General features: G+C 39.0%; 2 protein-coding genes and 1 long non-coding RNA gene across 11 annotated transcripts in view; 1 reads left to right on the top strand and 2 right to left on the bottom strand.

Annotated features, from left to right (window-relative positions):
- The window catches only part of CMSS1 (cms1 ribosomal small subunit homolog), a 279,428-nt gene that overhangs the window by 172,119 nt on the left and 85,114 nt on the right, over positions 1 to 22,195 (bottom strand). The gene's annotated exons all lie outside the window — the stretch shown is intronic.
- Positions 1 to 22,195, top strand: part of FILIP1L (filamin A interacting protein 1 like) — a 199,117-nt gene that overhangs the window by 144,305 nt on the left and 32,617 nt on the right. The window lies entirely within an intron of this gene.
- LOC123029571 lies at positions 11,961 to 20,764 on the bottom strand. Its single transcript, XR_006415944.1, has 3 exons — positions 17,845 to 20,764; positions 14,121 to 14,151; positions 11,961 to 13,283 (listed from the first exon to the last, which is right to left on the bottom strand). It is a non-coding gene; the product is annotated as an uncharacterized LOC123029571 (long non-coding RNA).

Here is a 22,195-nt window from a genome sequence, read left to right as displayed (position 1 = left end):
AGCCAAAATCCAAAGAACATCATGAATGTATACAAACCCAAGAGTGTTACCCCAATTTCATCATTTTATGCTGCTGCAAAGATTCCAGATTAACCTCACCAAAAAATTTTGACAGTAGGGTTTTTTTGGGGGGTGAGGGGGAGGATAGCAGGAAAGGAAACCTTTTTGGGCAAATGAGCTCTTAATGTGGCTCTTTGGATCCTGGCCTATATAGTTGATAAACTTTGCAAAACAATTTCATAAGCAAACTGTTATATATTGCAGCTTCTTGACTGCAAACTGTTTGAAAGTTCTATCCTCTTTTAGCTTACTGAAAGAAAAATGGACTTCAAATCTATGCTTTGAATGCAAGTTCAAGATCATGGGTGTTCTTTTGAACACTATATAAACCACACACTGTATCATGCAGGAATTATTTGACAATCTACTAACTCAAAATATTTCAAACTATCATTATTTACATCATTTAAAAAATTGAATCTCCTAAGGTTATTTACATACAACATGACCTTCTCTGCACAGAATGCTAATGTAATATAAATACTGTCGACTTACTTAGTTGTCATATATGTCCACCAGATTCTAATTTCATGCACACTGAGCTATTGTTGAAGCATGCATTGTACTCAAATGCAATCATTTCCTTTTTGCTTTCTGGCAAGTTGTATGTATTACATATACTGAAGACTATGTCTTCCAAGTCGTGAAATGGATGCCAGATCTCTGTACATTTGACCTGTTTCATGGGTATCTTGTGTTTTGTAGGTGAGTGTATGAGACCCTCCACAAGCACAAATTTAGTTCTGAAGAACATCCCAGTGGGAGAGCCCAAATACTTTAACCACTACAACATAAAGATAGGCTCAAGGAAGTGATGCACAGAGACTAATGACTTCATGCTCGCATTTGAAGAACAGTCTACTACTTCATAGCATAACTTTCAACAGATGTTGGGAAAGCAAACTCTTGTCACAATCGACATGATTCAAAGGTTTCCACAAAAATCCTCATGCATAATGAAAGGTTAAAATAATGAAATGGAAACAATATATCTTTTAAATGTAAAAATAAATCACAAAATGAAAAAGTGGAACATTAGACAAGCACCAATAACTCAGCTTTGCTCTCCCCTAAACAAAAATGTCCAGCAATCCTGTCATCACTACACAGACTAAGAATTCTGTCTTTGTATCAATGTTCATGTAATCAAAGAGTTTAATGTACTTAAAACTTTGTAGATTTGTCTATGAATTGCAGGAAACCTAATTTCAAAATTAACTCCTCTATCAAATTAACTTTAATCAAGAATTATACCTCAATTAGTAGTTAGGGTTTTCTTCCCCCCGCCCGCACACAAGACAATTTACTCTCCTTTGAATTAAACAAAAGAGAGTAAATAAAGAAAAGCCTAAGCAAATTAAGAAAACCAATAACCTGTTTTCTCCTTAAATATCTCCTTTCAACACTGAAGGAAAAAACAACCTTAACCAAGACCACATACAATGTGTTTCATGAGACTGACAGTTTTTTAAGTATGTAAAAGAGACCTATCGCAAGCATACTACTGGCAAACTGCAACATCCTAAGTCCTGAAACATGTATCAAGTCACATAGAATCCAACTCATCACTGTTTTATTGGGCCCTATTCCATGGTTTTAAAACAAACACAAACGCAGACAGTGAAATTTTTGTAAAGCTGAGTGCTACCAAAAATTCTGCTGCCCTAAGGTACATGACATAAACCTCAAGTCAGATTAGGAGCATGACACTGAATCTGAGCAAAGTTTGTAAACAGATTCCATAATGGATTGCAATAAGCAAACTAAATCAACTAAACTTCTGAAATACCATGACATTCTGAAATATTAGGCATCTCATCCTCTTTTCATAATCAAATTTCTTCATGATTTGTAAAGGGGCAATATTCTTTCCAGTAAAAACAAAAGGAATGGTTTCACGCCCTGCTTACAAGCTTCCTGGAGAGATCTGGCTGGCTGACTGCTGTTGACAGTATGCTGGACAGCATGGACTCTAGCTTCTATTATTGTGAAAAAAAAAAGATGACACATTTTAAGCTCTAAAAATGTCAAACAAGTGTGAAGCCACAAATGTACAAGAGACACTACAGATTGGTTCTATTTTTACACTGTGTTATAGTACAAACATGTGCCTTTGCACAATACAGATTTATTGCAAATATAGAAGTTTGTTTATTTATTTTTCGATTTATATCCTGCCTTTTCCCTACAAAGCGCTCAAGGCAGCTTACATCTCCTCCTCCATCTTATTCCCACAACAACCCTGTGAGATAGGTTGAGATTCTGTGGCTGAGAGTCTGTGACTGGCCCAAAGTCACCCAGTTGGCTCCATGGCTGAGCCAGATCGACTGAGTCCCAGTCCCATGCTTTTAACTACTACACCACACTGGCTCTCAGCTGTAGCATATATGACGGCATATTGTACCACATCAGGCCAATAGTGCATGTAGCCCAATATGGTGTGTTCCTGACTGGCAGCCATCAATATTTATCCATCCATCCATCCAAAACTTTTATAGCCCACCCACGACTTTGATATCTTGGGACGGCTTACAACAAAGAATAGTAAAATAGCAAAACAACACAGCATCCAGCAATCAAGATAAAAACCCCAGCTAAGACAAACAGAACATGGGCCTGGACTTTAGCTGGCAGCCAGTGTTAACTGATAAGAGAACCAGCATTATGTCAGTACCTGCTGGTCCCCGTGAATATCCTGGCAGCTCTATTCTAGACCAACTGAAATATCTGGACCATCTTCAAGGGCAGCCCTACATAGAGCACATTAATCTCATCGGGAAGTCACCAAAGCATGAGTCACCATTGCTAGGCAGTGTTCATCCAGGTAAGGGCGCAGTTGATAGATCAGCTGAAGCTGAAGGAAAGCACTCCTCACCACCTGAGACTCCAGGGACAGCTCTGGATGGAGCAGCACTCCCAAACTGTGCACCCTATTGTACTCCCTATAGCCCCAAGGTCTCCAGCAAAGGAATCTCCTGCCATACTCTTGCACAACTTTTAATTGACAACTGCAGAGAGTGAATCTAGGATTTTATATATGCAACACCTATCAATACCTGAGCTATGGGTTCTTCATGGTACAAAAATGATAAACAATGAGCACTGCAAACATTTAGTGGCTAAGCTGATGAAACATGAGCAGTGTGGCCCCAGCAACTAACTTCACTACATCCATGCAATACATTGCCTTAGACATGCTACCCCAGCTTTCAAGTTGTAATATCTGCAAACTAATATTTTGTATTTCTCAACCTCCTGTGTGAGTTGTTTTAAATGGTTGCTGAGAGTAAGTATGTCAAGTGCTTTGAATACCCTGAAGTGCTATATATAAAGAAAGCAAGCTATATAGTATTATATTAAAAAGTTAGTTTCTATTCCCCAGAATAAGAAAAACCAGGGGCCTGCCCCATTTAATAAACACCTAATTAAAATAATTTAAAGTGCAGAATTCTTCAAATCATTTAGGCTAAGAATGCAAGCTTTGTTTGGATGCTTAGTCTCAAAATACAAGCAGCCAAGATGCTAGCAAACAAAACAACCTATTATCATTTTTAGTGTAAATCACGGGTCTTGTTTTGCTGAAACAGTTTGCAGTGAGAATCTGGCAGAGGCCCAGTCAAAAGTGCCTAATTTAAACACATCAGTTACATTCCAAGACATTTGTTTAGTGTTTAATAGGTTCTCAAGGGATGACAAAATTACTAAAATGCATTGTTTTGACATGAGACAGAGTGAGTCATCACTTGTCACTAAATTTTGGAGGCTCCAGTATTTATTGTCTGAGATGAACTTCTTAAGAAATACTTTATACATCAATAATATATGAGAGAGAGAGAGAGAGAGGATTGAGATTGAGATGACTGAGATTGAGATGATCAAGATTGAGATTGAGATGATTATGATTGAGATTAAATACATTTGCTTAAAACATTATGTAGTGGAAGTGTTTTCTGGCTGTCAAGTTTGTTCATAGCTTTAGCTTTTTCATGTTTTACATTATGATCATAGCTGGATTCAATGTGCGCTTCCCTTCCTACATATAGGCATACATGCTCATAGATAGCATATAAACAAACTCAAAAACGAAAACTAACCAGTGAAAAATTTTCTTTCAAATTAACTTTGACTAATTCAAATCATGAACTAAAAACAGCATAATGTTCACTTAAATTGGAATGAGTGGTATCTCAAATATATAGATTATATGATCATATAATGTTTTGCATCATATGGTTTGACAATTGTTCAGTTGTTGTTCATCTATGCTAAACCTCACTGTTCTGAGAGGGGGAAACAGAGCACACTAAGCCTAACTCATGGTTCATTTAACTTACAGTTAACCTATGGGTTTTGCCCTACACCGGGGCTGGATTCAGAAAACACAGCAAGCTATGAGGGGTTTTTTTACCACTGTTTGTCTGTTGTGTTTTCTTAACCCAGTCATGGTATTTCACCATGGTGAGTTTGCTCTTTAGAAACTATGATATAAAACAATGGTTTGTTCTATGATTTCTTTATACCACTGTGGCTTGCAGTATTATCTGAACCCATGGTCTCTGCTTCAATGGTCCTGGTATGAAACTACCACAGAGTCCTCTGGAAAGAGTAGCAACTGCATGAGCTACTCCAACCATTCAGGCTCTATGTGCAGACCAGTGGAAAAGAGGCAGGTGACATATCCTGGGAGTGAGGCACCTTGGCATTGAATTTTGGGTACAGTGGCTAAAGGGATACATGCCAACGGTGGGAGCACTCAGCTGGGAGGTCAGAAATCACAATAAAGTAGAAGTCACTTGATTATCTATCAGACAGAAAAAAACTGCAAACCATGGTAATCAAGTAGAGTAGTTTGCTGTATTGTCTGCTTGGCAGATAAGCAAACTAACTGTGATGTTCTTTTCTCAGTCTTGGGGTTATTTGCTCCTCTCCTCCTGTGCCTGCTCCCTCCCTGTGTCCTAAATGTCTTTGTGTACTATAATACTGGCATGTTTAATACTGGCACTATTTCCCATTACATCTATATTCTGGTGAACCAACCAATGAACCCCCATGATCCTGGATTTGTCAGGATCAGAGCCTGATTCACCCTGCAAGCGCCTGTAGAACCTAGAGGTGCTCGCACAGAATACCTGTCCGACAACTATGTAGTTCAGCTGGAAGCCCTGAGAGCTGCATAGAGGGCTTCCATTACACTGCTGCTCCTTGTTACAGCAACAAAACTTGTTCTGCTGGCTATCTCATGCTTTGGTTTGCAATTTCGCCTTGAACCAAGACCTTGTTCCAAGCCTTTGTTCCTGTTAGCCCAGATCTAGTCTGTTTCTGTTTCCATCCTTGTCTCCAGCCTGAGCCTGGTTTCCAGGTACCTGCACCCATCCTCCCTGACCTCATCTTACTCCTGAATTACTCTTTCCGATACCTGACCTTTGGACTTCCCTGGACTACAAGGTTCAGTAACACTTTCCTGTGCTGCTGCATTCCATGCCAGCATGTGAGCATATCCACCCATTCCCCTACTTTACCACCCCTCCCTTGGTGCAGATATGTCCATACGCCATGTGCACAGGACTCTCACATGCTGAAAGGGCCAGATTCACCACAAGTCAGGCACTTGGAGAGCATCAGTGCAAGTACAATGTGCCTTCACCCACCCCTCCCACACCACAGCCACAGCCAGTCTCATCCAGTGCCCTTTCCAACTTATGGAGTTGGCTTACCCTGGCACCCCCACACTCAAGACAGATGAAAAATTGGCAATACCTAAGCTGGAAGGGCCACATACCCCTATGAAAAACTGCCAATACCTAACCTACAAATCAAATGTATTTGATCTGTGTGGCCATGACTTACCCCCACTGGAATCCAATCTTAACTTCAAACAGATGGGACACTGGAGATATTGTTAGAATTCTGCCAACTTATGTACATCTCTTACTTTTTCACACTGTATTTGCACTGTTTTATATAACTGATGGATTATGGGAATTATTAATTAATACAGTAAACCATCAGATGTTCAAACACTTTGGGACTATGTTCCTATTAAAGACCCTTAAAATAAAAGGCAAGGAATTTTAATTAAATAGTAATTATCCCATTCTTTTGAAAACATTTTAAAGTTTATCCCTCAGGAAATTGGAACATCCTTCAGCTGTCCATATCTGAGAACAAGGATGCTACTTCAAGTTTATCAGGAAGAATGCGGACAGCAGCTTTATCCTGAAGGCTGAAGAATTTATACAATTTAACATCTGAAAAATGTGTAGATACATTTTGAGGATCACTTTTCATAAAGAGTCAGTAACATAACAATAGTTAAGTACATTATTACAGCAGTTCCAACAACATAGCCATATGACAATAGTTTGACAAAACCTTGGGTACTGCTACCAAATAATGAGCAAAAAGTTCAAACCAAACCACCACTTGTACTATTCTATCCATATAAATCATATGAGAATGCAAGAGAATTATTTTCCTGAGTTGTGAAAAATGCTGAGAATGTGAATAGGGGACAGATAAAAATATGTGCAAATAAATATTTTTAAATTATACATAAATTAAGGTTAGGAGCATGAAAACAGACTCTATCACACATGATGTATCCTAAACAGAAAGAGGCTGGAATAAAATGCTTCCAACAATCATTTAAGAAGATGCAGAGCATATATGTTCTTAGCTACTACAATCCAATAACAAATTACAACAAAGTGTTATGTAGTGTGTTAAGTGTACAAGTAATCTGGAGATTCTCACACATATTCTCATTTCATTTGTCAATTATAGTTTCACAAATTATTGTTAACTGTATTATAAACCACATTACAACTCACACACTCCAAGAGAGGGAGAAAGAATTCTAATTAAAGGGAATGTTCATCCATATAGGAGATCTAAAGTATACTAAATGTGAACACCTTATCTTGATTTTCCCCTTGATTAGAGAAACTCAGTGTAACTGAAACTCAGTAAACTGCCAGCACTTTCTCCCTAGTAAGAACAGTAAGAATGTCAATGCTTCAGCTCCTACTGCATATAAACGTTAAGAGCCATGCTGGATAAGACCAAGGGTCCATATAGCCCAGCATTTGGTTTATACAGTGGCCAACCAGCTGCCCATCAGAGACCTATAAGAAGGATATTAGCGTGATGGCAACCTTCTATCCATGTTGTCCCAGCACGATATTCCCCATAAACTCAACCACTTTATGAGGGAAAGAAAAGTGTTGATACTTAAGCTTTATCACATAATAATACAATAGTGTTGAGGTACATAAGACATCTAGCAGAGTATTCCCCAATATATTAATATATTCTTAATAGATATTATCTGTATTATTCCAATTATGCCTTTTGCTTATATAATCAAAATTTCTAATTAGAAAAATACTGGAATATTGCCTACGTACCAATCATCCCACACCTTTCTTCATTGTAAAATGCCACCTTGGTACACTCCTTTGTCTTGGGACAAAGGCTTCTGTGCACATTAAGGCCATCAAAAAAAATTACACAACTGAAGCATACAGTTTTAAAATGAAAAAGCAAAAAACAAAAAAACAAAACAGCCATTTCCAAAGCTAAATATAGCAAATACAGAGCTAACAATAGGACAATTTTTTCTCCATCTCCCTAGTGCCATGCCAGTCTTTTTTTTAAAAAATTACAATTTCCATTCAGCATTTCAAACATGTGTTGCCATTTACATGTCAAGCAAGGTATCTCTCAACTATCCCCTTTACAGATGATGAAATAGCAGACAGAAAGGAGCCAGAGAGCATGCCATTAGCAGTTATTCACTCTTCTGTTTTCTTTTAACTTCTTTCCCTCTGAGGTTTAATTCAGGCTGTACACGAATGTTTAAGTATAATGACATCCATGACTCAGACATAGAAAATATAATGTCAGAAATGTGATGGCAAACTATTTATTTCTTTATTTCATTTTTATACCACCCAACAGCCAAAGCTCTCATCACACACACTATGCATGATGCTTATAAAGAGCCACCTTACATAAAATGTTTTCTCTTACCATTTCTAGGTGGAAGACACTATGCATGATGCTTTTAAAGAGCCACCTTACATAAAATGTTTTCTCTTACCATTTCTAGGTGGAAGATTCTTCTGCAACTCATGTAACCCCACCAGCAGAGTGGTGATCCAACATTCTTTTCATAAGAACACTTTGCTACAGTTCCATGTCTAGTTGCCCATCTTTTCACAAAGCACTTGTTCATTCAGGATCAAATGAGGCTAGGCATTTTTAAGTTTTTCCAAACAGACACCCTCAGAAAATATGAAAGATAGTTCCCACATAAACACACAAGCAATGGTAAAAGACCATACATAGAACATCATTCAGGATGAAAATTAACATACAGGATTATTTACAGGCAAAGGTATGACTGAGGTCACAGGACCGGCAGGGCAAAAAGTTTCAAAGTCATGAGCTGGATCCCACAGATATACAAGATTTAAATAACACTCATGATTTAAAAATAGTTTGTTTTTCAATGTATCAAACCAGAAATTGTTAGTAAAACAGCCTAACATGGGATTATAGAGCCACCAGTAAAAAGATGCCATACTGAACAAGCTTTCCTTTGCAATTTTCTTTAAATAGATGACCTTGGGTATAGCCAAAGTCTACTCATATAAATTTCAGCTTGATTTCTTGATCTCTTTTTAAAAGTGATCATTTATTATCTTCATTTGTATATATGCACCACAATCCACAGATGTATACCTCTGCATTCACTGCCTGTGGGGTGGTAGCTTAAGTGTTGAACTGGGTCTCAGGAGCTCTAAGTTCTAGTTCCCACTTAGACATAAATTTCACTTGATCACATTGGGCCAGTCACTGATCCTCAGACTAACTCATCTCACAAAGTTGTTGCAAAGAAAGTATGAAGAAGAGGACTATATAAACTGTGAGCTGTCTTGGGTTCCTTGAATGAGAAAAAAATGGTGGAACATAATAGTTAAATTTACACACACACACACAGCCACAAAAACCTATAACAGGTTTTGCAAACCTCACGGCATATAGCCTTTGAGACCTGTTGCTGCAGAAGCAAAGACACTATCTAGGCTGCTGGAGGGGAGGCAGAGCTGATTGTATCTTCCCCCCTCTAATCTACTGAAAATGCTAAATCAATCCTAATGCTAACTTACTATTTCCAGGCTATCAATAATTTGGTACATATGGTAATTAAGGCTATACTGCTACCTGAATATAAAAAATCAAATGTACTTTTGTGAGAGCATGCATAGGAATACGTCAAAAAATTTAGGCTGCGGTCTCAAAAACACTTACAAAGGAGTAAGGCTCACTTGCGTCAATGTGACTAACTTACAAGCAGATGTATATAAAATTATTCTGGATAGTAGCTTTGCAGAATACATGACTGAATTTCTTTCAAGTATTTTCAAGTGAATTGTTCGTCAGCAAATATAACTGCAGACTGCAAGGAAATTGTTCTGCCCTCTTTGTATTCATTAGCAGCCACAATTACATACCCCATGTGAAATTTCAACAAAATGGGTCATAAAATTTTAAATACTGTGCCCCTTTTTCCTCTTTCAGACACCCAGAGCATTTATAGAAAAAAATCATTCCTAAAATCATTAGCTATCTTATTGCACACCTTTTTTCTGATGAATTCTGCCTCAAGTGAAATAATTTTCAGGAGTAATATTTTAAGAATATTTTATAACCTGCAATGTAAAATCTGTGAAAAGTGTCCCACTGTTAACTAGCAATAGCATCCTGCCCTCAAGGTAGTTCCAGTTAATAAGGCTATGTTCTTCCTACATATGATGTAATGCATTTATATTTATTACTATACTTGAGAGATTTGGTGAGGATAAAAAAAAGTATAGGAGTGACTCAGCAAGTGACATGATGTCATGCTGGTACTAAGAGTCTAACTATCCATTATATCAAATGCATGGCATACAGTGATGTCAGTGGGTTTTTTTTAAATTAATACAACTGGGGTATGTGTGTATGTATTAATCAGGACTATAATACACCAGGAAGTGGTGGTTAACTGTCTCCCTCGCATGCTGTGATCTCAGCAGAAAAATATCCCCTTCTTTTTCCAACCCATTTTGCAGCATGAGATGGGTCATTTGGGGTGGAGGGGATGTGATCCTTGCAGAAGATCCAAGGCCAATGTGTTATAGACCTGATATGAAACAGCCCCCTTTCCCTTGTGTTAAGGATTAATTTTAAAGGAAAATCCCTGACATTACTACCAGTAACACATTTAACATTACATGCTGTATGCTTTTAGTAACAGCTGAGTCAGATGTTTTGTGCTGCTGGTTATATGAATGTCTCCTGTGTTATTGCTTTATCAGTTTTATCGTATGACCTGTATCATTGAAGGTGCACTGATAGGGCTCTTACCCTGAAAGACAGCCTAGATATTTATTACATACATACATACATACATACATACACACACACATACATGCATACATAAATGGGCAGGCAGGCAGGCATGAAATGTTTGAAGCCATCAGCCATCACTGGGAACCAGGTACTTTCCATAGCTTGAGCAGTTCCAGTTGTTTAAATCCTTTCACTGCATCTCTTGACCTCTCATGCTAAAGCTCTTTTCTTGTATTACTTTACCTTGACCTTGAAGGGGGACAGGGAAGGGGAAGGGGAAGAACTTTCAGTGTCAAATGAACGTTATGAAATACTGCACCAACATTATTCTGCACCAAGTCAAATTGCTGCCTTTATTTTCATTTCATTTGTCCCTCTCATCTCCTCCATTGTAATTTTTGCATGTTCCTTCTAGAAGCTGAGTATCGGCAGAGGGGATAAGAGCTCAGCTTGCTTGCTGGGTATGGGCAGAGGGGATAAAATATTTTGGTGTCCAAGAGAGAAAATCCAGCAGGAACTCCATAGTGGTAAAATACAGTGGTATCTCGGTTCATGAACTTAATCTGTTCCACGACTCTGGTCACGACCCAAACTGGTCGCAAACCAAGTCAAATTTCCCCATAAGTTTCAATGTAAATAAGGTTAATCCTTTCTGAACCATAACTTTATGCTATACATAAAGGACGACATATAAAAGTTTTAAATAAATGAATATGTATTTTTTAAAAAACCTGCAAAAATATGAGCCACGTCCCTGGGCTGCAGGCCAAGCCATAGCCGCCTCGCCAAGCCTGGGGGCGGATGGGCCAAGGCAGAGCAGGAGTGGGGCCATGGCTTCTGCACCTCCACCATGGCACTCTCAGAGCAAACCACCACCACCAAGCGGCCACCATGCTTCTTCCCCGTGGCAGGGAGAGGCGGGAGGCGCCCTGCTTGGCCAGCCGTGGCCCCATCCCTCACCTCCCCTCACCATGGCTTGCAGAAAGCAGCCCTTACCTCCCTCCTCGTGGCCCTCTCCTGGCCGGGAGAGCCACCCCGTGCTCACCTCTCCAGCCTCCTGCTCCTGCTCCCCCTCCTGGAGCCGGGTGAGCACCTGTGAGGGGACCTTCCTCTGGCTTGGAATGGTGGGGGCAGTGAGGAACCAGGAAGACCTTGACCAAGGTGAGCGCGACCTCATGGCTCCCCCTCGTGGTGGGTGAGGAGAAGGTATTATTTGGAATGTTCATGTGGGGAAGATTGCTGGCCGTGATCGTGGTCATCGCCCGATGCAGAGTTCATGAACGGAGGCAAAATTTTGCCAAAATGTCTGTTCGCAACCCAATCTGGTCATGAACTGAGGTGTTCATGAACTGAGGTACCCGCTGTAGTTGTTTATTTTATTGTATGTTTATAGCACACAATAGCCAAAGCTCTCTGGATTTAACACAATTTAAAAACATAAAATGTAATATAGAAATTTATATGGCTAAAACATCACTATAAAATGTAGTAAGGCAGAGCAGTACTATTGATTTAAAATACAATGCAGAATTTAACTAACAGACTGGAACTAATATTCCTGGGAAAATAGGAAGGTTTCTACCTAGTGCTGGAAAGAGTGCAATGAAGGTGCCAGGCGAGCTAGCAGCTGACTTCTTAGTAGCTAGCCTCCTGACTTCGATTGGCAAGGGCTTGCTTAGAAGGACTACTGAGGCTGATCTTAGGGTCTGGGCAGGAATATATGGGAGGAGATGATCCTTCAGGTAATCTGGCCCCAAGTCATTTAGAAGTTCAAATAATAACAGCACTTTGAATCAGGCCTGGACAGGGACTGACAGCCAACTGAGATAGTAAGTACTGGCTTAATATGGCCATTTCCTCTTAACAAACTCATTGCCGTGTTTTGAAACAGCCGAAGTTTCAGTACTGTTTTCAAAGGCACCCCCAAGTAATCCTTCTGGAATGCAGTGCCTCCAACTCTTAACCCAGACAGCCTATCCAGAAGGATTTCATGGTCCATGGTATCAAAAGTCACTGAGAGGTCCAAAATAATAAACAAGGTTGTACTGTCCTTCTCCCAGCAAAGTGACCAAGGAAGTTTCTTTTCCAAATGCACGCTTGAATATGATCTATAATTATAATCATTATCATTGTTACAATGCATTTACATCCAGCCTTTTTCCTCTTGTGGGAAACCCAAATTAGTTTACATAACTTCATTTTATCCTGTGATGCAGGTTGGGCTGAGAGTCTGTGTGTAGCCCCAATCACCTGAGTGCACTTCATGGGTGAGCATGGACTAGAACTTGTTCTCCCAGTACCCAAGTCCAACGTTCTAACCATGACACCACACCAGCTCTACAAAATTCATTTAATTCAAGAGTGCTTGGAGTAGACTGGCAACCCATCTGCTCAAATACCTTGACCAGGAAAAGAATATAGACTACTAGGCCCCTGTTGTTGTTGTCCAGGTTAGACCTTTTTTAAGAAGTGGCCTAATTATTATTGCCTTAAAGGAGATTGGCACCACTCCCTCTCTCAAGGAGATGTGTATGACTAGGACGCAGAGTGATCTCCCCTCCCTTTTAAAAGTGATAAACCATGATGGGCCAGGGTCAAGCACACAGGTGTGGTTTATTAAATGATACTGCTAATAACTGGCAATTTCCCACAGTCTAATGTTATCTACGATTCTGTCACTTAAACTGGTACATATCACCCTGCCTATTTAATGTAGGCCTTCCCCAAAAGGGAAACTAACTTAAGTAAGTTAACTTAAGAGATGAACTGCACAAACTCACGGTCAGCTCCAAATCTCTCAAGCATGGTATGTCACTTCTTTATATCTGAAACCAAAGGCAAGATTCAGCCAGGCTAAGTGCTTCAAATCCTGTTAATCTCAGTAGGAGAATTCAATCTTAAAACTCCCAATTAAATTAGTATGGCTTCAGGATGCTCTTTTGACTGGATCATGCCAAGATATTAGAAAGCATTTTTCCAGAACAAGAAATTGATTTATGTCACCAAGACATATACCTACATCATAAATCTATCATATGGCTAGATCATTTTAAGTATAATTGTTCCCTTAGAAATCCACTGAACAGTGTATGAGGAACAACTGAGTTGGTTCATTTCAAATTCCTCAATAGAAATGAAATGGCACATAACCTCAAGAATACTGATATATCTATTCTGTGTTTAGAGATTTGTATTTGGAAGGTGATATGATGAAGAATGCAAGAACAGTTTTTAAGAGACTAGATATAAAACAAAACACTTAGGCGATCTAGTCAGAGAATATATTGAAATCTCACAATGCAGAACAAGAGAGTGACAAGTTTTTCAAGGATTAGTGAGTACAGATTCACAGTTCTTGCAATAACAAAAAGGACAGTTGTACAAGCAGATATAGCCCCCAATATCTTTGAGAAAACTCTTTAACAAGAAAATGATAATGGTCATAATCATATGCATAGCTGGCTAGGGAATCCCAAGAGCAGTAGCACATTTTTCTATCTATACATGTATTTAGAGCTGTGCCTATATTTCTTCATAAGAAGTCCACAGGGCATGTTGTCTGCTCCATCTCACCTGAACACAGTTTGAAAAGAATATCAACTTGTTGGGTTTTTTGTTTTGTTTTTGAAGCTAATTTTTTCTGTAGCTGGAATCTTTCTTACCTATTTGCTATCCAGAGCTCCTCTTCCACATCTAGCAAACAGAATTATGAAAAAGACAAGATGTACAGAATAAATGATATAGTATTAATCTGCATGATTTTTACAGGCTAAATATTTAACCTGTTCTTAGCTGTTTTAACTGCCTACACAAAATCTCTTTTTAATTATGAAGGACATGTGACCAAAAGCAAAAGAAGCTAGTATACTTTAGTTCCAAATCAGGATGACCACAACACAGCCCACATATCTTCAAACAAGGTGAAAATGCAGATATTCTAATCTTCTGCACCTATCTAAGCTGAGCAATTTAGTAATTTAGCTTACATCCACAACCATTAACTGAAAATATATTTCCATACAGAAATTTGCAAGTGAAGCTTACTCCCATTCTTGGAACTATTTCATACATAGGTTTCAAGTGCAACTACGGATTTCTTGGTGTTTTCACCAAGAAAGGAAACATTTTGCATCCACTGAGGCACAAAGAGTTTCACTCATGAACATGTCTTAATTATTATCTCTGTAAAACAACATGCATAACTATCAGCCTATGTTCAGTTTGGAATCTCTAGTACCTTCTCAGTTTTGCACATGAACATACACATACTGTACCCTGGTTCTGTCATTATTTATCATGCCAATTTATTAACAAGTTGATTACAGGTTAATTTTAAGACAGCTATTTGAGGAAGATGAATTTCCCAGTGCTGAACCAGCACAGAGAACATGTGTTTTACAAGATTACCAAAATGTATCATTCAAAGAAACAAGGCTAGCACCATACAACCCAATCATTAGAATTATGTCTAATACACATATGAATGCAATACTTTGCTATTGTGGATGAACTTTGCTCTGAACAGCTATTGTGGATTGGGAAACATGTAGTTCAGGAGAGCTTGACATGATCAGGTGGAAATAACCCCACCTTCAAATAGTATTAAAGTCTGTAAAGGAAAAGTTGGATTAAATATTATGGGAACAATAGAGATTATTCTGCAGAATTATCATATTTTAATACTGTTTATTATTTCAGTTCATTGTGCCAATACATTTCAAAATACATATTTTTCTCCAAATTGTGCATAGCTTTTTACTGTAAGAAATTGTAACACATGGTCCCAGCCCTTCAATAGTTTCTTCATCCAAGTCACTTATAAAATGTTGAGCACCACTGGCCCTGGGACTGAGTCCTGTGGTATTCCACTTAAGAACGTAAGAAAAGCCATGCTGGATCAGACCAGATCAGACTCTGTGCACATCATGGCAGACCAGCCACCCAAAAGATTCCTCAACTAGGATGGATGCAAGACCTCCTCCTGCTGAAGCTCCATAGAACCTGGTGTATGCAGGCATGTTACCAGTGGTAAAGTAGGGAATACACAACCACTAATAGCCTCCTCCTTCATGAATCAGTCTAATCCCTTTTAAAGCCATCCAGATTGGGGGCCATCATGACTTCCCATGGCAGCAGATTCCATAGTCTAACTGTACATTGTGTGAATAAATTCCTTTTATCTGTTTTAAACCTCTCACCAGTCAGGTTCCTGAGACGACCCAGGATTCTACTGTTATGGGAGAGGGAGAAAAATGTCTTCCCCAATTTTTTCACATCAATTTTTCAAACACCTCTATCATGTCTTCCTACTCACCTTTTTTCTAGGTAAACAGTCCCAGTTATTGTAGCTGCTCCTCATAGGGGAATTGCTCCAGTCCCTTGATAATTTTTGTTGCCCTTCTGTGTACATTTTCTAACTTAATAATGCCCTTTTTCAGGTAAGATGACCAGAACTGAACACAATATTCCAAGTGCAGTCAAACCAAAGATTTGAATAAGAGGAATCTTGGCAGTTTTATTCTCCATTTCTTTCCTTAATATGCCCAATGTAGAATTTGCCTTTTTCATAGCCAATGTGTGTTGAATTGACATTTTCATCCAGCTGTCCACTACAACTCCAGGATGCCTTTCTTGATCAGTCTCTGCAAGCTCAGTTCCCATCAGCCTATACATAAAGTTGGGATTTCTTGCCCCAACATGCTTTATTTTTACACAGAACTGCATTTGTCATTCTGATGCCCATCCTCCAGCTTGTAGAAATGGGGCTGCTCACATTCCTTGGTTTTAATCACAGTCCATCTTGGTTTGGTATCATCAGCAGATTGGCCACTTCACTGCTGACTACTAGTTCCAGATCATTTATCAATAGGCTGAAAAGCACTGGTCCCAATTCAGATTCTTGTGTGACCCTACTGTTTATTTCTCTCCCTTGGAGAAAATTACCATTTATTCTCATGCTCTGCTTTCTGTTCTTTAACCAGTTACTGATCCATAAGAGGATTCCCATGTATATAGCTTCTATTCCATGACTACTAAGTTTGCTTAGGAGTTCTCTGTGAAGAATTTTGCTAAAAGACTTTTGGAAGTCCAAGTAAACTATGTCTACCAGATCACCCTTGTCCATACTGACCTTCTCAAAGAACCCTAAAAAGCTATTAAGATAGAACTTACCTTTTTGGAAGCCGCATTGATTATTTATCAGCAAGGCATGACCCTCCATCTACTTATGTTTTTTATCTTTAATAATACTTCCAACCAATTTATTCAAAATAAAGGTTAAGCTAACCATATTGTAATTCCTTGGATCAGCCTCCCTTGCCCCAATCCCTTTTTTAAAATGTGTATTATATTGGACTTTGTCCAATCCACTGGTACAAAGGTTGATCTGAGAAACATATTAAGTATTTTAGTAAAGAAGTCAACAATTTCATATCTGAGTTCCTTAAAAACTCTACAATGGATACCCTCTGGGCCTGATGATTTATTAACTTTCAGTTCGTCAATCAGTTCCTCTCTGAGTGACCCTTGCAGGAAACCAGACTAATTAAAGAATCTGGCCTCCTGCCAGCTTTGGTGTTGACTTCTTTGACACTCTCAACCCCTCTCACAACATTAAAGTATATGTCCAAGAAGGGCAAAAACCAGTATATGGTAGCCCAAATGAAATATATCCAGAGCATGGATTCACAGATTATTCCTTCTCACAGCTGAGGTCACAGTTGGCATACTAGCCTAAGCTGGAAAAAATTCCCCATGTCACTGAGGACATGCATGCATGAAGAACCCCCAAAGGAAAAGTCTGGTTTTTCACAGGAAGCTCAAGCCCATTCAAAACAGATTAAATACCTTCCCCCATGATGAGAGGATCATCTGCTTCCATTTTTTCAGGGTTCATCAAGAAAACGTAGGCTAACATTACAATATACTACAAAATTGGTGTGCTCCTTAATTCAATGCATTTACTTCATTATATGAACAGAGAAATATTAAAGCTGAGCTCTAAAGAGCTGATTTAACACACAAAATAAAAAGTTCAAGCTCAAATTATTTGAAAGCACTGAGTAGACAAAACAAACTGGGTTAAACAGTCAAGAAGGAGCAACTTTGTGTTGGCACGCCAGGGTCTCAATGACCTAATCAGGCTTTAGCTCTAGTTTCTCTGATTCTGTGGTATTCTATCCTGCCATAATATTTACAAGTACAACAAATTTTAAAAACTATGATTAGTTGCTAAGGAGACAGGAATTGTTTAGATGGAGTCAGCAGCTAAATCATTCCCTCCCCTCTTATAGAAAAACATATTTGTTAGAACCTACTGTTTTCCCAGTTCATTCTTTCTTCTTACTAACAGCTCCCATACTATATCAAGGAAATAATGTTACCCACCTAAACTTCTCTTCAAGAAGGGGCACTGGCCAGTGGAAAAGCATCTATATTGCATTCAGAAGTGCCCGAGTTTAGTTTCTGATATTTCCATAGATGGTGCCATGGTTGCTGTTGTTTCAAGCAATTGTGGCTAGCAGAAAAAAATTCTGCCGAATAGCCTGGAGGCTTTCTGCCTGTCACTGTACACCAGCATTCTTCATCCTGATGCAATCCAGAAAACTTGACATCACGTTCCATCAGCCCCAGCAAGCATGGCCAAGGTCAGGAATACTAGAAGTTACAATCCAAAACATCTGGAGGGCACCAGGTTGCAGAAGCCTACAATAGACAATACTAAGCTTGAAAAACCAATAGTCCAACATAGTATTAGACAACTTCATACATCACATTAAAACCAGACTAACAGGGGGAAAAAGAGCTTTCTTTCACTCTGCTCCTAAAATAGGAAATATAAGTGAATATTAACATTCAAGTTACCCTAGTGAAACAGAAAAGGAAAGGAACAACATAAAGCCACATATGTTTCAGTTAATTCTGCGATGGTCACAAGGTGTTACATAGCCCTCAGTGCTCATTAAAGTTATGCAAACCATCTCCATTAAAAAAAACTCTAAAATACAGAGCACCTTGCAGTCTCAAGTCACCTGACTCTTTCAATGCAGAAAATTAACTAGGAGACAAGTATTCTTTATAAATAGGCAAAAGTATTTTGATATATTCTCGTATCACCACAAAAAATTAAAGCACAATAAAACACATCCATGTTGGTTGCTGTTCTGAAATTATTGGTTGGATATCCTGTAACTCATAACTGCCCTGGAGAGCACCAAGTTGAGGAAGACTGTCATAGACATGAACAGTAATTTGAAAAAGCATTAGACAGCTTAAATGAATAAAAGGTAAGTCTGACTATGAAAGCTAGTTGTAACAGGTCAACCATAGACTTTGCAACATTAGTAAAAATAAACATTCTGGCATCATTTATTGGGAAACAAGTCTGACAACAAATGCTGAGAAGTTATACTTTGGACATCCTTGCCTCAATAAAATTGTGCATTCATTAAAGCTGAGCTGTCCTCTTAAAAAGCAGTAATTACAACCAGCTGTACAAGGCAAGAAAGGACCAGGTAGGATAAAAGTACTAGCCCCACCATTATCATAGAATGCCGTTCCATAGAATATTTGTGACAAATATTGCTTGGTTATTAACCTTTCCAGGCGGCAACAAGATCGGAGACAGCAACTCCATGTCCACAACATGTTTGTAAACCTGATTCCTTGATCCAGTTATATATAAATACACAGGAGCCCTATGGTTTCAACCTGCATTAGGAAATGCCATATCTTCAGATGTACAAGCACTCTCACCCATCCCGCAAATGTCCAAAGTTTAACTGAGGGCTGCATTCCTAAATGGCACTGGTTGTAAACAAACTAGGTAAACTAGAGATAGAAAATAGTCCTAATTTAAAATATCACAGTGAAATCCTATCCATTTGTTGTTGTTATAAGGTTTGTAAAAACAGAAATAAAACACTTGCAGGGGCTAGGCCCACTTTTCCTAGAGCACAACCTTCCAGGGTTGTTGCTTCAGAGTCTGAATCAGCACCAGAAGAAGAGGCAGGATGGAAATTCTTAGTTAAAATGCCAAGGCCAGCTGGCTGAAAGATAAGCCAAGAGTCCAATGAGATGTAGACCATATCTGGTTCTGTGGAAACAGGTAGAGTTAGATGGAGTCATACTTCATATTATTAGTCCAATTACAAGGTGCCATATCAAACAGGCAGACAAATGAGTAATGTCAGATATTCCCAATGACTGGTCCTGAAGCAGTATGAACCACCCTGAAGGAAGCGCTACTTCCTTTTTGTTTATAGGAGAAGAGAGTTTTAAATAAATTTCTTATCATAAACCACAAAGTCGGAAGCCTTTTGTCTATGTAATTAATAACAATATTCTGTTCAGAAGGGAGCAGCAGAGACAGCTTGTGACTCCATGCTTAAAATTCATTAGGCAAGTAATTATAAAATCTTTGTGAGGAAAAAAGGATTGACTTAGTTCATGCTTAATGAAAATACCTCATATAGGCTGAACTGTAATTACTGAACTGAGGATTGTTGTTGAATCTTGAGTCATCATATGTAAATCTGTGCTATGGCTAAACTATAGGATTTTAGCCACAAGCAACCCTGAGTTCAAACCCAATAGCAAACCATGGCTTCCCTTCCAGGCTTGTTTGTGGTTAATTACTCACAGTTAAACCACATAACTTGCACATAACATCTCACTATTCAAAACCAACAATTCAATGTTCAACAACAACTCATACCTAATCCATAGTTTCAGTTCTCATTACATACAACTTAGGAGATAGTGAAGAACCACCTAGTGTTAACTAGCTGCAGACAGCAGTATCTGAGATGGCAGCATTTAAATGTAAGTGAAAAAAATCAATATTCATCAACATATCATTTTGTGATATACAGAAAAGTGTTGCCAGTATGCACCATGATATTTAAAATCATGAGCAATAAATCCTAAAATGGGCTAGGGCCTTGATTTCATTTATCACATAAGTATTCCAAATATACATCAAGTAACTGAGTATTCAATGCCCACTGTAGGTGTCCTGGGAGGGGGTTAGTCATAATGCTATTCTGGTGCATAGCAATTTCAGTAGTCAATTCCCTTCCTCTATGATTAAAAGGAACCCAGATCCTATCTGCCAACACTTCAATGGCCAGCTCCATGTACTCTTCCCTTCTGAAGAAAGGGAACTTACTTTCTTCTTCACTATTTATAAAGATCTACCTCCTATTTTCCTGGGCTCCAAGATCACCGCAGACGAAGACTGCAGCCAAGAAATTAAAAGGCACTTGCTCATTGGGAGGAAAGCTACGGCAAATATAGAGAGCATACTAAAAAGCAGAGCTATTACCCTGCCGACAAAAGTGTGTATAGTCATGGCTATGGTTTTCCCAGTTGCAATGTATGGCTGTGAAAATTGGACCATAAGGAAGGCTTAGCACCGAAGAACTGAGGCCTTTGAATTGTGGTGCTGGAGAAGACTCCTGCGAGTCCCTTAGACTGCAAGGTGATCAAACCGGTCAGTCCTAGAGGAGATCAACCCTGACTGCTCCTTAGAAGGCCAGATACTGAAGATGAAACTCAAATACTTTGGCCACTTAATGAGAAGGAAGGACTCCCTGGAGAAGAACCTAATGCTGGGAACAATTGACGGCAAAAGAAGAAGGGGACGGCAGAGAATGAGGTGGCTAGATGGAGTCACTGAAGCAGTCAGTGCAAGCTTAAGTGGACTCCGGGGGATGGTGGAGGACAGGAAGGCCTGGAGGAATGTTGTCCATGGGGTCCCGATGGGTTGGACACGACTTCACGATTAGTGACAACCTCCTACAACTGTAGTCATCCCTTCATAATTAAACTGCCAGGAACCCAAATTACCTAGCTTTTAATAAAAGTCCATAGTAAATTAATTTCTATAAAAGTATGCAAACATATACGTATTAACTGTATATATTGGGGTGGACAGACTCAATGGAAGAGTCACATACAGTAAATGTCAGATGTTTGAGAGTCGCAAGTGGGAGCTCACAGGTGCCTTGGCCAGCAAACCACAAAATAAACTCAAAGAGTTCCATGCAGCTCCTGGGCCTGGTTTGGCCACCCCCTGGTATATATAGAAACACAATTGGATATGGGGTTTCCAATTTTGTTTAGCTATCTAGTCAGTCAGTTAGTCCACTATATTTTTCCTTTCAAGGAATTCAAAGCAGCTTACAGTCCCCCCCCCACCCTCTCAATCTTATCTTCACAACAACAACATTGTAAAGTAGGTTTGACAGAGAGTCTACAAGTGGCCCAAAGTCTCCAGGGGGGCTTCATGGCTGAGGTGGAAACTAGAACCCAGATCCAACACTCAAACCACCACACCACATTGGCTCAAATGTGGATGGATCTTTACCACAACAGTCACCATACTGTTGAACATAGAAACATAGAGCACCAGTGTGCAATTCCAGTGGCGTATGACCTCAAATTAAAAACACCAGTTTCTGGGAAAAGCCTGTCATTTAAATAACTGTTTCCTGATTATTATAAAACAAAGAAAGATCTGAGTGACCATTCTAGAAGCAAAGTGTATTCAGAAAAATCTAAAAGTTTTTTTTTGCAAGCAATACCTACAAATTTATATCATTGCCTATGGTGACCACTGTTCACTTGTAATGCACATGTACACAGTATACAACTATTGTCAATCTTGCTAAATGGATAAGACAATGGGAAAGAAAGCTATCTGCCTGAGACACTGAAGAGTATCTACTTATGAGAG

This window comes from Varanus komodoensis, unplaced genomic scaffold (genome assembly GCF_004798865.1).
Source record: "Varanus komodoensis strain SLA01 unplaced genomic scaffold, ASM479886v1 scaffold4, whole genome shotgun sequence".
NCBI classification, from domain to species: Eukaryota; Metazoa; Chordata; class Lepidosauria; order Squamata; family Varanidae; genus Varanus; species Varanus komodoensis.
The sequence above is the reverse complement of the archived record's forward strand: the minus strand, read 5'-3'. Positions and strand labels throughout refer to the sequence as shown.